At 35.5% G+C, this 19,226-nt stretch overlaps 1 protein-coding gene across 17 annotated transcripts in view; it reads right to left on the reverse strand.

Annotated features, from left to right (window-relative positions):
- Positions 1–19,226, reverse strand: part of ROBO2 (roundabout guidance receptor 2) — a 609,497-nt gene that overhangs the window by 481,823 nt on the left and 108,448 nt on the right. The window lies entirely within an intron of this gene.

Raw genomic sequence — 19,226 nt, forward strand, 5'->3', positions numbered from 1 at the left:
GCTGCCACCGACCCCGGGGCAATTCGGCATGTCAGGAGACAAACTCTTCAGGCAGAGGTCTCTTAGCGCATCCTTGAGGTACAAGCTAATTCCTGCTACAAGTATTTATTACCTAAAGATATGAAAACATCTCTTGAGTTACAAAAGCTCCAGGTGCATTTTATCCTTTGGCCCTTTTCTTTATGCCATAAGTATACTAGTAATGATATTTGTTATTAATGTATTCAATTTGTAAACCACTTTTCCTCCAAATAATTCAACTTGCAGTATCCCCAATTACATATATTAACTTACCTCATATGGTGAGTCGTCTGGTTTTCACACACTGAACTACATTAGTGCCTGAGTGGTAGCTTTCTAAATCATAGCTATTTAAAGGCAAGTAACAGTCTTCAAACATTGATAGCAGGGGCCGTTAACATATAGGCTGGATAGCCCAATTACTCGTTGAGGGAGGTTCTGCTAACCACTTTTGCTTATCAACAAGCTCCACCCCATGTGGGAACAGGGGGTTTACTGGGTCCTGCCGTGTGTCCATCTTACACATTGTCAACATAAACTCCTTCAAAGTTTTCATTGTTAAACTTTTTCACCCCTGGATCAGCCTACAGGGAAATGGTACTTAACTATACTTTCTATGACGACATTTAGAGGCTAGGTACCTTGAATGAGATTAATTTCATATGAGAATTTTCAGTTACAATTTGTCCACTTCCCTTCCCTTTGTTTAAGTCAAACAGCTGAATTACGAAGGCTTGGCTAAAGGCAGGGCTGCATTTCGGGATTTCTTCTGTGCCCTGTTACTCGCCTGGCTCCCACAACTCCTATCAAATTTTACTAAATAGGTACTCACTAAAATTTAATATCTAAGTAGCTATGTTCATTCTCCAGAATAAAATGCAGTTAATCTCTGTTTCCCAAAAGCTCATTTAAAGTTAGTTTTAGAGCACAGAATGTATTTCCTCATACATTTGTCCTCCTCCTCAACCTGTAATAGAGTGAAGCAAGGATGTTCAAATCAATTCACGATCAGCATGCCCAAATGAAGGAATGCACAGCTTCTTCACTTGTTACTAATTGCTAACCAGTCCCCACCTCATGGACTCCATTGGCCTTCAGGGTTACCTTATTCTTTTCAATGGGAGTAGAGCAAATGTGTAAAAAGAACTGCTCTGTTCCCATACAGAAAGCAAGGGAATTCTCCTCCAAGTATAAACTTGTTATAAGTTTCTTCCCTTGGCAATTCAACCTGGGAATTGGAGAATCGTTAAGTTTCCATAATGAACTAAAACTTTTAGCACAGGACATTGAAGTTAAATATAGTTTACAATAAGAACATTCAATTAATTTCTAGACATTTAAACCTTTTAATTATATGCTATCCTAAATATAATTAGGGACACTAATTATTAAGTCTGTTATCTCTTGCTTAGTAAGTTGTAATAAAACTGAATTATTTGCTTATTCTGTTTCAGTGGCCATAAATTTGTAAATCAAAAATAATAAGAAAGATGTGAGGTGATTGTTGGATCAATGGATTATGAAAGATATAACAATGTGGTTCCCAATATTTGGTGTCCATCAGAGTCATTTGGATAGCTTATTAAAACATGTATTGCTGGGTACCATCCCAGAGTTTCTGAAAAAGTAGGCCTGGGGTGGGGCCCAATAATTTATATTCTTAACAAGTTTCCAAGTGATGTTAATGCTGCTGGTGTGGTAACCACGCTTTGGAAACCACTGATACAGGAAAGATTACAGACATTAGAGACAGAAGCACTCTATTCAAATCCTAGGATGTTTACTCACTAGTTAGCTTAATCCTTCTAAGTTCTCATGAATCAATAAAAAGGAGTTCTAAGCACCAGCACAAATTTGTAACAATTAAATGAGCTGCTGTGAAGTAATACCATATTACAGGAACTTAAAAATGTTAAAACTTTATTGCACAAACACTACTAAAATCTTTGGAAAAAATGCTGTAATTTCTCACATCAGAGTGTGAATGGAATGTATTCTGTCCATTAAATTTCTAATGACTAATATGTGTGCCAATGGATTTAACTAATAATGGTTTTCCAGTGTCCTATGTACATCAATCAGACATTCACAACTCAACCCGGCAGTAAAAGCAAACCAGTTGATATTTGAGATTCAAGAAAATTGGCAATTGGCATCACTGAAATTGATATTACTTTCACTGTGGAAAATACAAAACATTATTTATATGTGTAAAGATATGATCTTACGTTATTTAACATGATTTCAGGTCAATTCAGATCTGACTGCATTTCCAGCACATCTAGGCTACATCACCTCTCCCCCTCCTTTCCAAGTGGAGCCTACTTCTCTACTTGCTTAGTCAATCCAGAAGGACACATAACTTAGGACAATGGTGAAGGAAAACACCAGGAAGAAAAGCTTAGAGACCTTAATTCCATATTGGTTATTCTTTATGTTTTCCAGATTATGATTCCTTATTATTTATGATCTTAGGTAAAAAAGTGGTGATTGAGACTAAAACCATGCTAAAATTATATTGAAGACGGGGTGCTTCACTTGCTACTAGGGTTACTAAAGTATTTTAGCAAATTGGAAAAGTGCATGACACTCACAGGAGTTTTATCTTGATCCTAAAGGCAAGAGAAACTATTAATTACAGATGTGACATGTTGAGGTTGACACTAAAATTACTGTGACTAAAAGGTGGAAAACAGAATGAACACAGTCCAGGGTGGATGCAGGTCGGTCATTTAGAGGTAGTCCAGGTGAGAAATGGTAATGGCGAGATTAGGGTGATGCTGGTGGAACAGGAATAAAAATTAGGATCAATTGGAGATACATTTAAAAAATAATATCTTGATTATGAAAGGAGGAAGAGAACAGTGTCATGTACACAAGGAAAGTTATGAGTTCAGATTGGGAGATGGTGAGTTGAAGAATCTTGGAGACAAAGAAAAGGAGATTCAAGTAGGCAGTGAGCTTTATGGGTAGAGCTCAGAAAGGCGGTCTGGACTGAAAATAGAAATATGCATGCTATATAGAATGACAGGCAATAAAAACAGTTAATGCAGATAAGGGCTTCTAGAACAAGAAGAGGAGAAGGCTCTGTTACAAAGAAAACCACAGGCCCCAAATGGCATCACTTAACCAAGTTACCAAATCTGTTCTTAATCCCTAATCTATTTGCAGTTTCAACCTCCCCCCCAAAATGCTTAGAAAATGGTAGTAGATACTTTATGTGTATGTTTCAAGAGAAAATTCATTAGGGAATTTAAAGTATAGGTTACATTCTCAGAATTTGTTTTTAGCTTAATCACATTATATTTTTGTTACAAAATCTGCTGAGAAGAAAATGCTTTGCTGCCTACTGATATATGAAGGGCTGTCAAAAAAGAAAATAAAGTAAATTGTTCCATACTACTCATGGTGACAGAACAAAAACCGAATGTACGTAGCCTAGGAGGCAGTTTTCTGCTTAAAATAAATGAAGTCCTACTAAATATTAGACTTGCTAATAATAAAATGGATTACATTACGGGAGGTAATTACCTTGCTAGTGTAACTATTCAAGAAAGGGGTGAAGGGCTATTACCCTATTGTAAAATAGTAATGTTAAAAATAATAACATTATTATTGTTAATGCGGTGGAAGGCCGCATTAAATTATGACCAAGTTTCTTCCAATATTTAGTATATGGACTTAACTTGGATATGCCCTATACCATGTAAATATATAGGTCTTTTTTTTTTTTTTTTTTTTTTTGAGGCTGGTCACTTACATTCATTATTTCACTACGAGTACTGTCTTTTTCCTATCTAGTTTTCCTTTATTATTTAAATGATCTGTGCATCTTATGGGGGAATAGTAAGTCAACTGTAGCTACAGAAATAGTCTGGTTCCATCATTTGCTCTTAGGAATTCATGAAGATGTATTAAAGTATACACTTCCCAGGTTTTATTTTGGTTGTACTGTTACAATGCTAATTACAGGTAATGATGTTTGCTGCATATTACATGGAGAGTAGTGAAAGAAAAGCTGGCTTTCCTCAATTCACTTAATAACCACACTTCATGGAATGGTACAAACAGATTTTTAGAAAGATACAATCCATGTAACATGATTCAAGAAGAAATAAAAAATCTGAATAGACATAAAGCAAGAGAATGCATTTGTTACCAAAACAAAACAAAACAAAACAAAACAAAACAAAACAAAACAAAATAAAAACTTCCACATAGAAAAGCCCAGGCCCAGATGGCTTCACCAGAGAATTCTCCCAAATGTTTAGAGGAGATTTAACACCTATTCTTCACAAACTCTTCCAAAAACTAGAATAGAGAATATGTCCCAACGTATTTAGAGACCAGTGTTACTGTGATCCCAAAACTAGACAGAGACATCACAAGAAAAGAATAATGCAGGCCAGTATCTCATAAATATGAATGCAGTAACTCTCAGCAAAATACCAGCAAACCAAATCCGTCAGCATATAAAAAGTATGTACTATGACCAAGAAGTATTATTCCAGGAATGTGGTTTTGGTTTAACAAAGAAAAGGCAATGAATGTAATGTATCAATTAATAAAAGAAAAACAATAACCACATGATCATTCCAACAGATGCAAAAAAAAAAAAGACAAATTCCAACTCCTCTTCATCTGCAAAATATTCAACAAGAAAGGAAAATAAAGGAACTTCTTACCCTGATAAAGACCACCCAGGAAAATTCCACAGCTAATGTCATACTTAATAGGAAAAAAACTAAGTACCTTCTCCCTATGATGTCTGGTCTATCATTTCTTTTAAATTTCATACTGGAGGATCTAACCTGAGAAATTAGGCAAGAAAATTAAATAAAAGACATACAGATTGGAAAAAAGAGTAAATTTTTCTCTGTTCCTAAATGATCCTGTGTATAAGAAAATCCTAAGGAATTCACATATACAAAAAGGAAAGTATTAGAATTAACAGTTTAGTTAGGTTACGAAATACAAGTAAAATTGATTAAACAGAAAATAAATTTAAGAAAACAATTCATTTATAGTTTCTTCAGAAAGGATAAAATATGTAGGAATAAGTTCAGCAAAAGTAAGTATAAGCCTTATACATGGAAAACTATAAAGTACACTGAAATAAATTAAAAAAGACCTAAATAAATGGAAAGATATGTCATATTCATGGGATATCGAAAGACAATATTTTAAAGATGGCAAAACTCTCCAAACTGACCTATGTATTCAACACAATTCCAATAAAACTCTCAGCTGCTTTATTTGCAGAAATTGGAAAGCTAATCTGAAAATTCATATGTATAGCCAAAATAATCTTTAAAAAAAGAACAAATTGGAGGACTCAGATTTCCCAATTTGAGAACTTATTACAAGTCCATTCTAATCAAGTCAGTGTGGTTCTGGCATAATAACAGACATATGGGTCAATAGAATATAACTGAGAGCCCAGAAATAGATACACATATCAATGTTTATTTAATAATGGATATTGGTACAAAAACAATTCAGTGGGAGAAAATTATTTCTTAAACAAACAATGCTTGTACAATTGGATATCCACATGGGAAGGAGTAAAATTGGGCCCCTACCTCCCACTACATATAAAAATTAACTCAAAATTGATCACTACCTAAATGTAGGAGTTAAAACTATAAAACTCTTCGAAGAAAATATACTGATAAATCTTGACTTTGGATTTAGCAATACCTTTTTAGATATGATACCAAAAGCATAAGAAAGTAGATGACAGATAATAGAAAGATAGATTGATGATAGATGATAGAGAAAGACAGACAGACAGACAATACTTCAAATTTAAAACTTTTTGCTTTAAACAATTTGTCCAAAGATAGTGCAGAGAATGGGAGAAAATGCAAATCATATATCTTATGAGGAACTTGTATCCAAAATATATGAAGAACTCTTACAACTCAACAATAAGAAGACAAATAATTCAATTAAAAACTTGGCAAAGGATTTAAATGGACATCCCTCCAAAGAAGATATACAAATGATCGATAAGCATATGAAAAGATGTTCAACACTATCACTAATCAGGCAATGTTAATGAAAACCAAATGAAATATCACATACATCTCCCAGGGTGGCTAGAATAAAAAAAAAAGATCAACAATGATTGCTGGAAAGGATGTGGAAAAAATGGAACCTCCATATGTTGTTGGTAGGTTTGCAAAGTAGTATAGCCACTTTGTAATATAATCTGGCAATTCCTTCAAAAAGTAAACATAAAGTTACTATATGACCTAAATCCATTCCTAAGTATTTACCTAAAAGAATTGAAAATATATGTCCAAACAAGAATTTGCACACAAATGTTCATGGAGTATTATTCACAATAGTCAAGAGTTAAAACAACTCGAATTGCCATCAACTGATGAGTGGATAAACAAAAGGTGGTATATCAGTGTGTTGGAATATCATTTGTCCATAAAAAAGGAATAAAGTACTGAAACATGCTACAGCATGGTGAACCCTAAGAATATTTTGTTAAGTGAAATGAGCCAGATGGAAAAAGGCCATATACTGTATCACTCCATTTCTTTAAAAAATGCCCAGTATAGGAAAATCCACACATAGAGAAAGAACTTTAGTGGTTGCCAGATGCTGGATAAGGGATATACCTTTTCTTTCCACCATGAGAAAAATATTAAAATTAGATAGCAATAATAGCTGCACAACCTTAAATACACTAAAAACCACTGGAATGTACACTTTAAAAGGGTGAATGCATGTTATGTCAATTATATCTCAATAAAGCTGTTATAACAGATAATCCATGGTATATGGAGTAACACTAATACCAATTTTCTTTACATGTGGGAACCTAGAAGTTCTACATCAATAGTAGAGCAATGCTTTTCTTTTTTTAATGTTTTTTTTATTTTAGAGAGAGAGAGAGAGAGAGAGAGAGAGAGTAAAAGCAGGGAGGGGCAGAGAGAGAGACACAGAATCCCAAGCAGGCTCCAGGCTCTGAGCTGTTCTCACAGAGCCTGACATGGAGCGCAAACCCACAAACCCCAAGATCATGACCTGAGCCAAAGTCGGAAGCTTAACCGACTGAGCCACCCTGGCGCCCCAAGCAATGCTTTTCAATCTTTAATGTGCATCTAATATACCAGGGATCTTTGTTAAAATAAAGATTCTAAACCAGGAGAGGTCTGGCGTGGGGCCTGATATTCTACACCTCTAACATGGTCACAGGTGATATGGATGCTGCTTGTTCAAAAGGCACACTTTGAGTAATAAGCTCCTAGAGTCAAAGCCGTTGTATATGGTGGCCACCAGACACACATGGCTATTAAGCATTGAAATTGTGGGTAATTTGAATTAATATGTGCCCCAAGTGTAAAGTCTGCATTGGATCTCAATGACTTAGCATGAAAAAAGAAAATTTTAGATCTCATTAATAACATTTATACTGATTACATATTGATACAAAATTTTGGATACTGGATTAAATATAATGGTAATTTCACCTATTTTTTTTGGCTTTTTAGTATGACTCCCAGAAAACTTTACTTATATTGCTTACATTATATTTCTGAGACCCTGTTCTTCTAGTGCATATTCTCAGTATCACCAGCAAATAGTACTGTTTTACTACATAGGACAAGACATTATCAGTATCAAGAATGTTCTTAGTTGTCATCAGCTGTAAACAGGTCATAGTTGTAGCACAAATGTACTATACAGAATGAATACAATTAAAAAACTTAAAGGAATATACCCCAAATATTATGTATAGTGATCTTAAGAAGTGTTATTAAAAGATGAACAGAAGGAAATTGTCTTTGAATAATATAATACAGCTGAGGATTGTGATGGTGTTAGAGTGGTAGAAAGTGTATACTAGAGCCTAACAAAAGCAACAGAGTAGGGGAAAAAATCTAAAGGCTAGAGCTTAATGGGAGAGATGCCATGAAAACTAACAGTATATTTATTCATGCCAAAATATAAATTTTACCTATATGCACTATGGAAAGTTATAATCAATACTGCTTAATCCCTTCACCCTCAGTAAAAGATGTCATTTGCAAATGCAAACTTTAATATAAGACATAGAAAAAAAATCATCTTTTGATGCTGAGCTAGAAATGGGAAATAAATGAGTCTTCTTCTATGATTTAAAGTGGTGTGGGGGACTTACATCATTAAATAAGCATAAAATAGATCAACTTAAGCATTGTTACAAACTTAGTCAAGGACAACCTGAACAGCAAATCAAAGTTATATGCTGACCAAAGACTGTAGGTTGAAAGATTGGTGTCCACATAAAATTACGCTGGCGATTAGAAACAGAAGATTCACAAAACATTCATCCTGGCAAGGTGGATGAATGCATCTTTGAGGTTGTGACTAATTGCACACTTATTAAAAATCAAAAGGGCCAGGAAAAAAGTAGGAAACCAGGCAAAGATAACAAGAACTTTAATGCATCTCTCACTCTTTTTGTTTTGTTTTTTTAATTTTCTCTAAGATGTCAAAACATTTTCTTTTATTTTTTTAATTTTTTTAAGTTTATTTATTTTGAGAGAGAGAGAGAGAGATTGAGACAGAGAGAGAGAGAGAGAGAGGAAGGGCCAGAGAGAGAGGGAGAGAGAGAGAATCCCAAGCAGGCTCTGCACTGTCAGTACAGAGCCTGATGTGGGGCTTAAATGCACAAACCATAAGATCATTACCTGAGCTGAAACCAAGAGTTGGACTCCTAACCGACTGAGGCCACCCAGATGCTCCAGGCAGTAGGATGTCAGAACATTTTAAAAGGCATTCAGTGAACCACATGATACTATGCCAAAACATATATAAAGGCCAGTATCGAGGTTAATTTTCAATGCAAAACTGAAATAAATGATTTTTAAGTTCACATACACCTTAACTCAATGTCTACACATGCATATTCACTAATCAATTTTACTAAAAATACAAATGACCTCTCATATTGTAGATATATTATACTATCCTGGTACACTTAAAAAAGATATTCTAATGAGCAGAGCAGACATTAGGTCACTAATGCCAATATTATATGAGGACTTCCCACTATGAGAACTGATAATAAAAGAAAAAGATGAATGTTGCATTAATGAGTTTAAGAGATTTCATTTAGATTGGGGCAGGGGCAGGATGGGCATGCCCAATGAAGACTTACTTCCCTTGAGTCATCATTTCAAAGGATGGGTAGACGTCACACAGAATATTGACAGAATTGAAAAATACTGCAAGAAAAAACATAGAATATGCAAAGGCTCTGGGGCAGGAGGTTGATAAATTTATAAAACTTAAAATATTAGCCTGAACCACAAAGAGAAAGGAAGAGATTCAGTATAATACAGAGAAAATAAGTAAGAATTAGTCCATGTAAAATCTCTTAAGCAATGGGAAGCTACTGAATGTATTTAATATAGAATATGACTTGATCAGATTTTATTTTGATATATTGCTGAGACTACAATGAAGAGGAACATGAGTTAGAAAGAAATTGTGGTAGTCTAAGTGAGATGTGATGGCTGTTTGATAGAGATGAAAGAATTGGAATTCTAGGAGAGATTATTTATTTATTTATTTATTTACTTATTTATGAATTTATTTTGAAGGAGGTGTGCAGAGGGAGAGAAGAGACAGAATCCCAAGCAGGCTGTGCACTGTCATTGCAGAGCCCGAGCAGGGCTCAATCTCAGGAACCCCAAGATCTTGACCTGAGCTGAAATCAAGAGTTGGACACTTAACCAACTGAGCCACCCAGGTGCCCCAATAGGAAGAATTTTGAAGAGGTAAAACCAAAAGGACTTGGTTCTGGGTTGGATATAGGGGTTAAGAGAGGCAGGAGTCAAGGAGGCATAACTAAACAAACAGACACCATTCCCTGGACTAGCAGTATGTGAAGAAGTCGCTTTGGGATTGAGAGACATCATATTAGTAAGATTTTGGACATTTTGAGCTTGAAGTGTTCCTGAGACTTTTAAGAACAGTTGTCAAATGCAGAGTTGGAAACACGGATCTGAAGCTTAGCAGAACGGTCTGCCTCAGAGATATAAATTTGGTGTCAGCATATTTGCATAGTTGGAAACATGCATAGTTGTTTCGAAAGACATAAATTTGGTGTTAGTTCACAGGTTACAATTAAAGTCATGTATACGGATGAAATAGTTTAGGGAGCACGTATAAGTTGTGAGGAGGACTTAGGACCAAGCCTTAAGGAATTCAAAGTTTTAATAACCTGGTATATAAGACCAATCCTACAAACAAGAAAGAGAAAGAAAAGCCAGAGATGTAAGCGAATAACATGATTTACCTCACCTGGAATTAAACAGTCTTCTTTTGAAGGGGAATTCTTATTTATCCCTGAAGCCTCAGATAAATTATCATCTTATTTCTGTGGCATGTTCTTAACCTGCACAGCTTAACTGAATATTTATACACAAAATTCTACTTTGGCCCATATAATATTGTAATAAATTTCTTATGTTCTTATATACTCTTTTGAGGATAATAGATTATGAAAGGAAATAACAACTACTCTTTTGAGGATAAAAGATTACTAAAGGAAATAACAACTAAATTCTACACTGGAAATTACATATATTTTTGTCTTGAGACTAACAACACACCTAGGTTGATTCTTTTAATTTTGATAAAAAGAGGTTAAGTCTTAGGTTCATACTTCAGTGTCCCTTTTAAAGGGTAGAGTGTCACATCTAATAAGAAAATTATGATAATGCAATTTGATTTTAATTGAGAAAATAAACTGTATATGATTAAAAACTCAATTATACTTGCAGCTCTTACTGGTATCTACTATGTCTTGAAAGCATCTGTTCCTACAATTAATTAAACTTGACTTTTACATGGTCGAATTCTGCCAACCATAGTTTCCAAATCATTTTCATTCCCTATTTACATTCTGCCATAGAATCACATCCATTCCTGTTTCTTTGTATTGCTTTATAATAAACTACCAAACTGCCACTATCCTTGGGAAATGAGAAAATAAAGAGCTAGTATCCTTATGGAAACAGCAACAGCAAACTTCTCATTGCAGGATTTCATTAATACAGCCAAATCTGGGTTTATAATTTATAATGCTTCTCCTGCCCAGCTTTGAAATATGATGACCTATGGACACTTTTCTGTTGTTCTCTATAGAAAAGGGTGGGGGTGGGGAGAAGGACAGCCTCTTTCTTGGCCATAGACATTTTATTCAAAAAATTTCCCTCTTCTGAGATACAGACAAGAAAGAAAAGAACCACTGCTTGAGATAAAATGTTCCTCTCAACTTTCAGAGACTTTTTTTTTTTTACTGTAAAAAGATTACAAAAAATGACCTCAAACGTGAATGAGTTACTCATCTGTCCTTCTCCACATTTTACTATGAAGAATTTTTCTTTTGTTCTCAATGCAAATGGTCATTGGTTCATTTTCTCTCACTCGGGACAGTTATGTCACATCTCTTGACTAATACGCATGCATTTGCCACTAAAAGACATTTTAACTGAGAGCTGTCACATCCGTCATCTCCACTCGGCCTGGTTAAAAATTTTATCTGCCGTCTTGAATTAATTTCAGCTTGCCTGAGCCCAGCAGGGGAGTTTAGAGTGGTTTAGTTAAATTCTTCATTTCAAAAGAACATTATGGTTCCCTATTTAGAGTTTTCCTCCACATCTAATTTTTGTTTCACATTACTGAAACAATGATATAATTATATATCCACTGAAAAGGGGGGAGGGGCAGGAACAAAATATTAAGTAAAATAATCATCCAATCGACACATTTTCCTGAGGAAGCATTTTCTTTCACTTTGTGCTTTTTTTTTTTTTTTTTTTTTTTGCCAATTTTCCTGTTACGGCACAAATTAGCTATAACCCTGCCTAAACAGTACACAATTAAGAAATAAATATGCAGAATTTAGAGAAAAAAAATGGGAAACAGAACACTAATTGACAGTAGAATCACAAAAGCAGGAAAAGAAAAAGCAAAATGGGAATAAAGCCTAATCATCAAAATATTTAATACAGATCACATCGGGGATAAGACTGGATGGAACCACGTCAATAATCCATGTTCCTCAAAGCTGTTCAACAGTTTGCTGTCCAGGCAGCCAACACGCACATTGGTAGGTGAGGAAGTTCATGCTGTGAGTTGGATGACAGGGATGTTTGAAGCTGACTAATGCCACCAGAAGTTTCTAAATCTTCTATAAGCCACTACTGACCTATGGAAATATAAAACCCCTGAAACAAGTACCAAACTCTTGACAGATGTGTTGTCTTATAGGTTGTAAGTTGAGTTCTCTGAGCCTACAGACAGCTACCAAGAAGGCTTAGTAAGAGCGTGCGTGGTTACTAATTCTCCAGACAGTGTCGCTAGTCTACCCAAAAAACCACTATCTACATACGTATGTTGGTGCAAGATAGAATTCCCAACGTCTCCAAGCTTTTAATTAATGTATTTTGGTTAGTAGTGATCTAATACCTTAAATCACAAGGAATCAGCAGAATCATTCTTGTGTAGCTATAATTCAAACAGGAAAATTTCTCAAGCATTTCGTTAAAAATTTTCAAAGGGAGAGGATGTAGCACATGCTTCTACTTTTATTTAATCAGGATTGTGGAAATTATACCTTTTAATTAAGCTAAATTGGTAGTTTAAAATTCTGTATTTAATTTGTTTATTAACCATACGCTGTATTATGAAACAGTGTCAATATTTTGTTTCATATTTAATGGCATTCATTTGACATAATGGTATGGAATATTTGTAAAATCTCATCTGGTATGAATTATTTTTGTGTCTATACTCTAGGAAAAACTGAAAAGCTGTAATACCAATCATCTCTTCTCTTTAAGATTATCCTCACTTAACTGCTGTAAGTAAAAATGTGTTTACTATTTAAAAATGTGTTTTCTTGGACAGAGAACATGAGAAATAAATACACAGTAGTTACTTTTGCATATGCCTTTAATGTTGCACAAAGAATAAGAAATAAGTTGTTTAGGTAGTTTTTCTTTTCTGTTAAATGTTATAAGAGTAGAGACAGAAACTAAATTTTCATGCAGAGATTATCAGTGGACAGGAAGAAATGCCGACTCATATTTGCATTTCCCCCATTTCCAATGTAAACAACTAGCCGTGAGTCATAATATGTCTTCTTGTAAAACAGGCAACACAATATTGTGTTATTAAAATCCTTTTAATCAATGGAAATGATGAAAGTGGCTAAATCAAAAGTGGTCACCAAAATAGTTGATTGCATCGGGTGAGGGGCACTGAAGACGGATGCACAGAAGTGTTTTAAGCCTATATCCTTTAAAATTTACTAATTCAGCCATCTGGCAAGTTTACTGCTATTATTATAAATTCTTATTTAAATGATAATAAAATCACTTGCTGACAGGAAATTAGTCATGCAAGGGCCTGCAGATGCACTGCCTTCTGCCCAGACCTTGGAACTTTGTGTGCAAAGTTCAAGGCTGCTCATTTGCTCAAACCACATGGGGTAGTGAAATGCTGACAGCTTTAAGTCTTTCAAGGTATCCCCAAATTCAACAGATCTTTTATAACTTTGGGGGATATAAGTGTGTGTGTGTGTGGGGGGTGCATTTATAAATGTCGGATCCTCTTTCCAAGTGATTTCATTTTTTTTGTTAGATTAAACATTGAAAACCCAAAGAAAAAAGCATACTTCAGTCTGTATAACTTTTGCACTAATTCTTGGCACAACAAAGTTACAGCAAAGTTTAGTATTGGCAATAATATTATATTAAGACTGCCATTTTTGATTCTCTAGAATTATTTTGTCAATTGTATATGATAGGGAAGTACATCACAAAAAATATTTTAACATACAAAACTGTGCTTTACGCAGGAAATATTTCTATGGAACTTTTAGGATGATGGTAACAAAGTTGTTTTTGAAAGGATTTTGCCCTTAGAAAGAAAATATATTTAGTAATGAAACTAAGTATTTTATCTTATGCAGATCATGGCTAAACTTGTTAAACATCAATATGAACAGGAATACTGTCTAATATAACGTAACATATATTGCATTACTCCTTGAAAAAACACAATTATTACAGTAAATGCCCACCTTTGGTATCCCAGTAGGTGCCAGTATTCCCTCTTAACAGATGAATATCTTGCACCTCAGGCAGATTAAATAACCTACCCAAGGTCAGAGAACTACAAAATACTACAACACAATACCAACTATGGCAGCCACTCATCAGGTTTTCTGACTTGAAACCTAGAAGACGTAACACACGATTGCCACAGGTCATCACTAAGAGTGGAAACAAATTGAAAGAGCCATGTTTAACCAAACAAGTTGCCAAAGAAAGCTGATGGTATTATTTCTTGTCAGGTAAATAACTTCCCAATACAAACAGGTGTGTACTGTATATATCATAGATACGAGTCCATGGTACAAAGATTTACTAAATTTACTACGAACTTCTGAAGTTCTTGCTATTTCTTTGATACATTAGACTGATTACCTTTTGCAATGACATCATTTGAAGGTTTTAAAGAAAGGTAAGTTTAAAAAAGACCCCAGATAATATGATTCATCATTGTATTCATAATTTTCTTTTTAAATTTTTTTAAATATTTATTTTTAAGACAGAGAGAGTGTGAGTGGGGGAGAGGCAGTGAGAGAGGGAGACACAGAATCTGACGCAGGTTCCAGGCTCTGAGCTGTCAGTACAGAGTCCAACGTGGGGCTGGAGCTAACAAACCACAAGATCATGACCTGAGCCGAAGTGGGATGCTTCACTGACTGAGCCACGCAGGCACCCCTGTATTTACAATTTTCTATGTTATTGAGTATATCACTTATTGACAGATAAGATCATCAAAACGAGCATTAACCTTGTTTTAACTGAACCTCTCCTCCATTCAACTTAAGGAGAAAAAAAAAAAAGATTATTCTTACAGGGAAAACTTATCTTCTATCAACCGATACTGTTGATCATGCTTTCCCATCTCCCTAAAAGCTGGTTTTGGCTCTTCTGCACGCAGTAATGAACTCCTTTCTGACAGAGCCATCACCCTTCCCCCCCTTGCTCCACCCCCCTGCGTCTATTTAAATTCAAACATGCACTGCTCATGTATAAGCAAACAGGTGCAGGGATCTGGGGCTGCCAAACCCGGAGCAAGCAGGAGGTACATGTGTATCTCGCTGATTGTGGCACACCACTGATAGAAGACGACAAGCCCAGACAATGGGGAGGGTCAGTAGGTGGCTCTTTGATTTCTCTGGCTCTTTGACACGGCAGCAGGCTGGGAGTCTACAGCTTGTAGAAGAGCACTACACTGTAAAATTTAAGTAGCAGGAACGAAAATTCTAGATGACCTAAACAGCAGCAATCTGTGCTTTCTAATCACCACCTTCAACATATTGGCACATGAGTGTTACCTCAGAAACTTACGACACCCAAAATTCCAAGCCATGCGTTACCTTCCTCAGAAATTTCAAGAAACAACAGCAATAATGCCACACCTTACACACAAATGGAGAAGCATGCTATAAGATTTTTAAATCATTTTTAACAACGAACAAGTATTAATTAGAAACTAAGACTGAAAGGGCGCCTGGGTGGCTCAGTCAGTTAACTGTCCCAGTCCTGATTTTGTCTCAGGTCATGATCTCACGGTTTGTGGGATCGAGCCCTGATTCGGGCTCTTGAAGAGTCTGCTTGGGATTGTCTCTCTCTCTCTCTCTCTCTCTCTCTCTCTGCTCCTCCCTTACTCGCACTCATGCTCTCTCTCTCAAAATAAATAAATAAACATTAACAAAAAAGAAACTAAGACTGTTGTCAGGTTGTTTATTGGTCATGTAGAAGCCATCTTTTCTACCAACACTCTCACACAAGTTTATGACATATTTATTTCAGTTTTTTTCATCAATTATCACATTCAGTTGGTGGGGGTAGGGGGTAGAGTCATAAAAATAACCTCCTTAAACCATGAAAATGACACCTTGGTACATTTAATTTTAAAAGATCCATCATGGTTCTGTAGTTTGCCTATTTTTAAAGCATATGGGAATATTTTGAAACACGTAAAAGTTTATGCAATGTTTTATTAACACTTTTAAATAGTGTCTCTCTTAACTTAAAAAAAATTTTTTTTTTAATGTTTATGTTTGAGAGAGAGACAGAGAGAGAGCATGAACAGGGGAGTGGCAGAGAGATAGGGAGACATAGAATCGGAAGCAGGCTCCAGGCTCTGAGCTGTCAGCACAGAGCCAGATGTGGAGCCTGAACTCACAAACCACGAGATTATGACCTGAGCCAAAGTCAAATGTTTAACCGACTGAGCCACCCAGGCGTCCCTCTTTTAACTTTTAAAGCAATTTAGAAATTTTATTTATATGTATTATAAATGTACAAAACCTAAAACACAGTACTTATCCTTTAGAAAATTAGCTACAAGAATCACAGTAATATCCTGTAAAATTGAACATATATTTTTGTAACCATAGTTGTCATGGCCAAAATGTTCAATTTTCAAACATGTCTCCCTTGAATCTGTATTTATGTTATTTTACCTTAATACTTTTGAAAAGACCAAGAGATGATGAACTCCTTTCACTTTTAGAACTTCTTTGTTTGATTTCTTGAGTTCCTGGAAATGTGCACTCCCCACATCATCCACGTAGCCCATGTTCAACCCAGCTATCCTGCACTAGTCACTCTTCAGATATCTTTTGTGGCCATCCTGGACTGTGAAGTACAAAAGCCACAAACTTCCTCTATTTGTTTTCAGTGTGAATCCAAGGTGACTTCATTATTTATAATGTTAATATTTTTAAAAAATGGCAAAAGACAAATGAATCAGGGACATTGACAGCTTCCTGTCATGATTCATACTTTTACATTTAGAGAGATTAAAATGAGACAAAACAAATGCTCAGAGAAGTGTCTACTGCCCATTTTTATCATCACGCTCTATTGAGCAAGGTATTAATAAATAATTGCTTCACAGGCTCACGCTATCTTTGATATTTGAGGCATGACCCTGATTGAGAACAAAGTATATCTAACTTTATCACAAAACTTTCATAAATTCCATTGACGAAAATTCTACTTACTTCCACCTCCTTCCACCAGTTGGCTTTTATACTTCTTAAAAATTAGTAATATAACTTCATTTCAGATCTCCAGTACCAGATATTTTGTCATAATTTCATCCATAGAGTCCACTCAAATATGAATTACTATATTTTATTCAATATTTTATTGAAGTTTACAGAGTTTACGTAAATTGTGTTAATCTAGTTTTTCTTTCTCTCCTTTTTTTTTAAAGTTTATTTATTTTGAGACAGAGATAGAGAACAAGAGGAGTTAAGGGGCAGAGAGGGAGAGATAATCCCAAGCAGGCTTCATACTGTCAGTGTGGAGCCTGACACGGGGCTGGAACCCACGAACCATGAGATCATGACCTAAGCCAAAATCAAGAGCCAGACACCTAACCAATGGAGCCATTTAGGCACCCGTTTTTTTTTTTCTTTTCAAACAAGGTTATGAGTTTATGTACATGAGGATAAATATATAATATACACAAGTAAAAATGTAGTATTCTCTTTTCAGAAGAACATGCTAGGAAGAAAGTTGCATGAAGAAATCATACATGAAACATGTTAACAAATTTAAAATGTTTAGAGGCACCATGATCATATACGAAATTTTCAAGAAGAAAAGTGATGGGAGGGCACCTGGGTGGCTCAGTCGGTTGAGCATCCGACTTTGGCTCAGGTCATGATCTCACAGTCTGGGAGTTCGAGCCCTGAGCCTGCTTCAGATTCTGTGTCTCCCTCTCTCTCTGCTCCTCCCCTGCTCACATTCTGTCTCTCTCTCTCTCTCTCTCTCTCAAAAATAAAATAAAAACAAAAAAAAAATTTAAAGGAAAAGTGATGGAAAGGAAAAATTGATTATCAAGAGTTAAATTATGTGAAAAAACCTGGAAGTTCAATGGGATTTCAAAGCTGAAAGGGTGACGATGATCTTGAGTTGTGGGAGAGTAAGTCTTGATAGAAGAACGACTATTTAAGTTTTGTTGTAGGCCACATTTAAGAAAATGAAGGGCAAACTGCCTAAACAAGAAAAGGCACAGAGTCAGAAACAACATCAACATAAGTGAGACATTAAGGGGTTTGGTCTACACAGAGAAGGCATTTCCTGATAGAAATTATGAAATAAAAGGATTTCATAAATAAAGTGGGATCAGATGATGCAGGGCATTGGCAGCCCATCATTGAAGATTCTTCTTTCTTTTTAACTTAATCTGACAGACAACGTGCTTTAAGAACAGAAAAGCATCAAAGAGAAAGTAAAGTTTTTGTGACAATTAACTTATCAGTAAGCGTATAGGATGGAAGGGAGTAGCAAAAAGTCTAGAAAAGGAATGAATAAGTGTTTCTAGGAATAGTCCAATGTTTGTCAGAATAGTGAATATGAAATAGTGAATGTAAAAAAAAAGAACAGGAAATGTATGTCAGAGTAATTCTAGAAGAATACAAATATTTATGTATCCGAGAATTTAGCAGAAATACATAATATTGGACTGAAGTGGGAAAAATAACAAACAAGTCTTCGGCAATAAGTAGTAAACACAGCTGAGGAAGAGGCAGTGTGTACTATGCTGATTTTATAACAGTTATAAAATGTAAAGTGACATCCAACACTTTAAGTGGATGAATTGTATGGTATGTCAAGTATCTCAAAAAGTTGCTAAAAAATGGTGTCAGGGAGGTGAATTGCAAAACTGCCATAAAGTAACACAGCCAGAAGTTTGTTTTTGCTGCGGGCTTGCGTTAAGATACACAGAGCCCAGGTTCAAATTTAGTTTTGCCAGATTTCAATTAGTGTAATCTTAGGGTGAGTTACTTCATTTCTCCCAGGCTTACTCATTTTGTTTTCCATTTGCATGGTAACTGCTGGGGGGCAAGCCCTGTGCGGAGTATTAGGAAAACTCTCTTCTCATCTGGAAAGACAGCTCTAATAATAACACCATTCTGAGCTCTGGTGAGGCCAGGCTGCAATTCTACATGGGCTTAGCATGGCGTTTGACCCACCTCAAGCCCTCAAAAAAGGTAGCTGCCTTCCCTCACTATGGCAAGCTGCAGAGGGCTCCCTGTTAAAGCAAAAAGAGAATTGATAGACCTGTGCTCCTTGAAGGCACCCATGTGTGAG

This window comes from Neofelis nebulosa, chromosome 5, assembly GCF_028018385.1.
Source record: "Neofelis nebulosa isolate mNeoNeb1 chromosome 5, mNeoNeb1.pri, whole genome shotgun sequence".
Taxonomy (NCBI): Eukaryota; Metazoa; Chordata; class Mammalia; order Carnivora; family Felidae; genus Neofelis; species Neofelis nebulosa.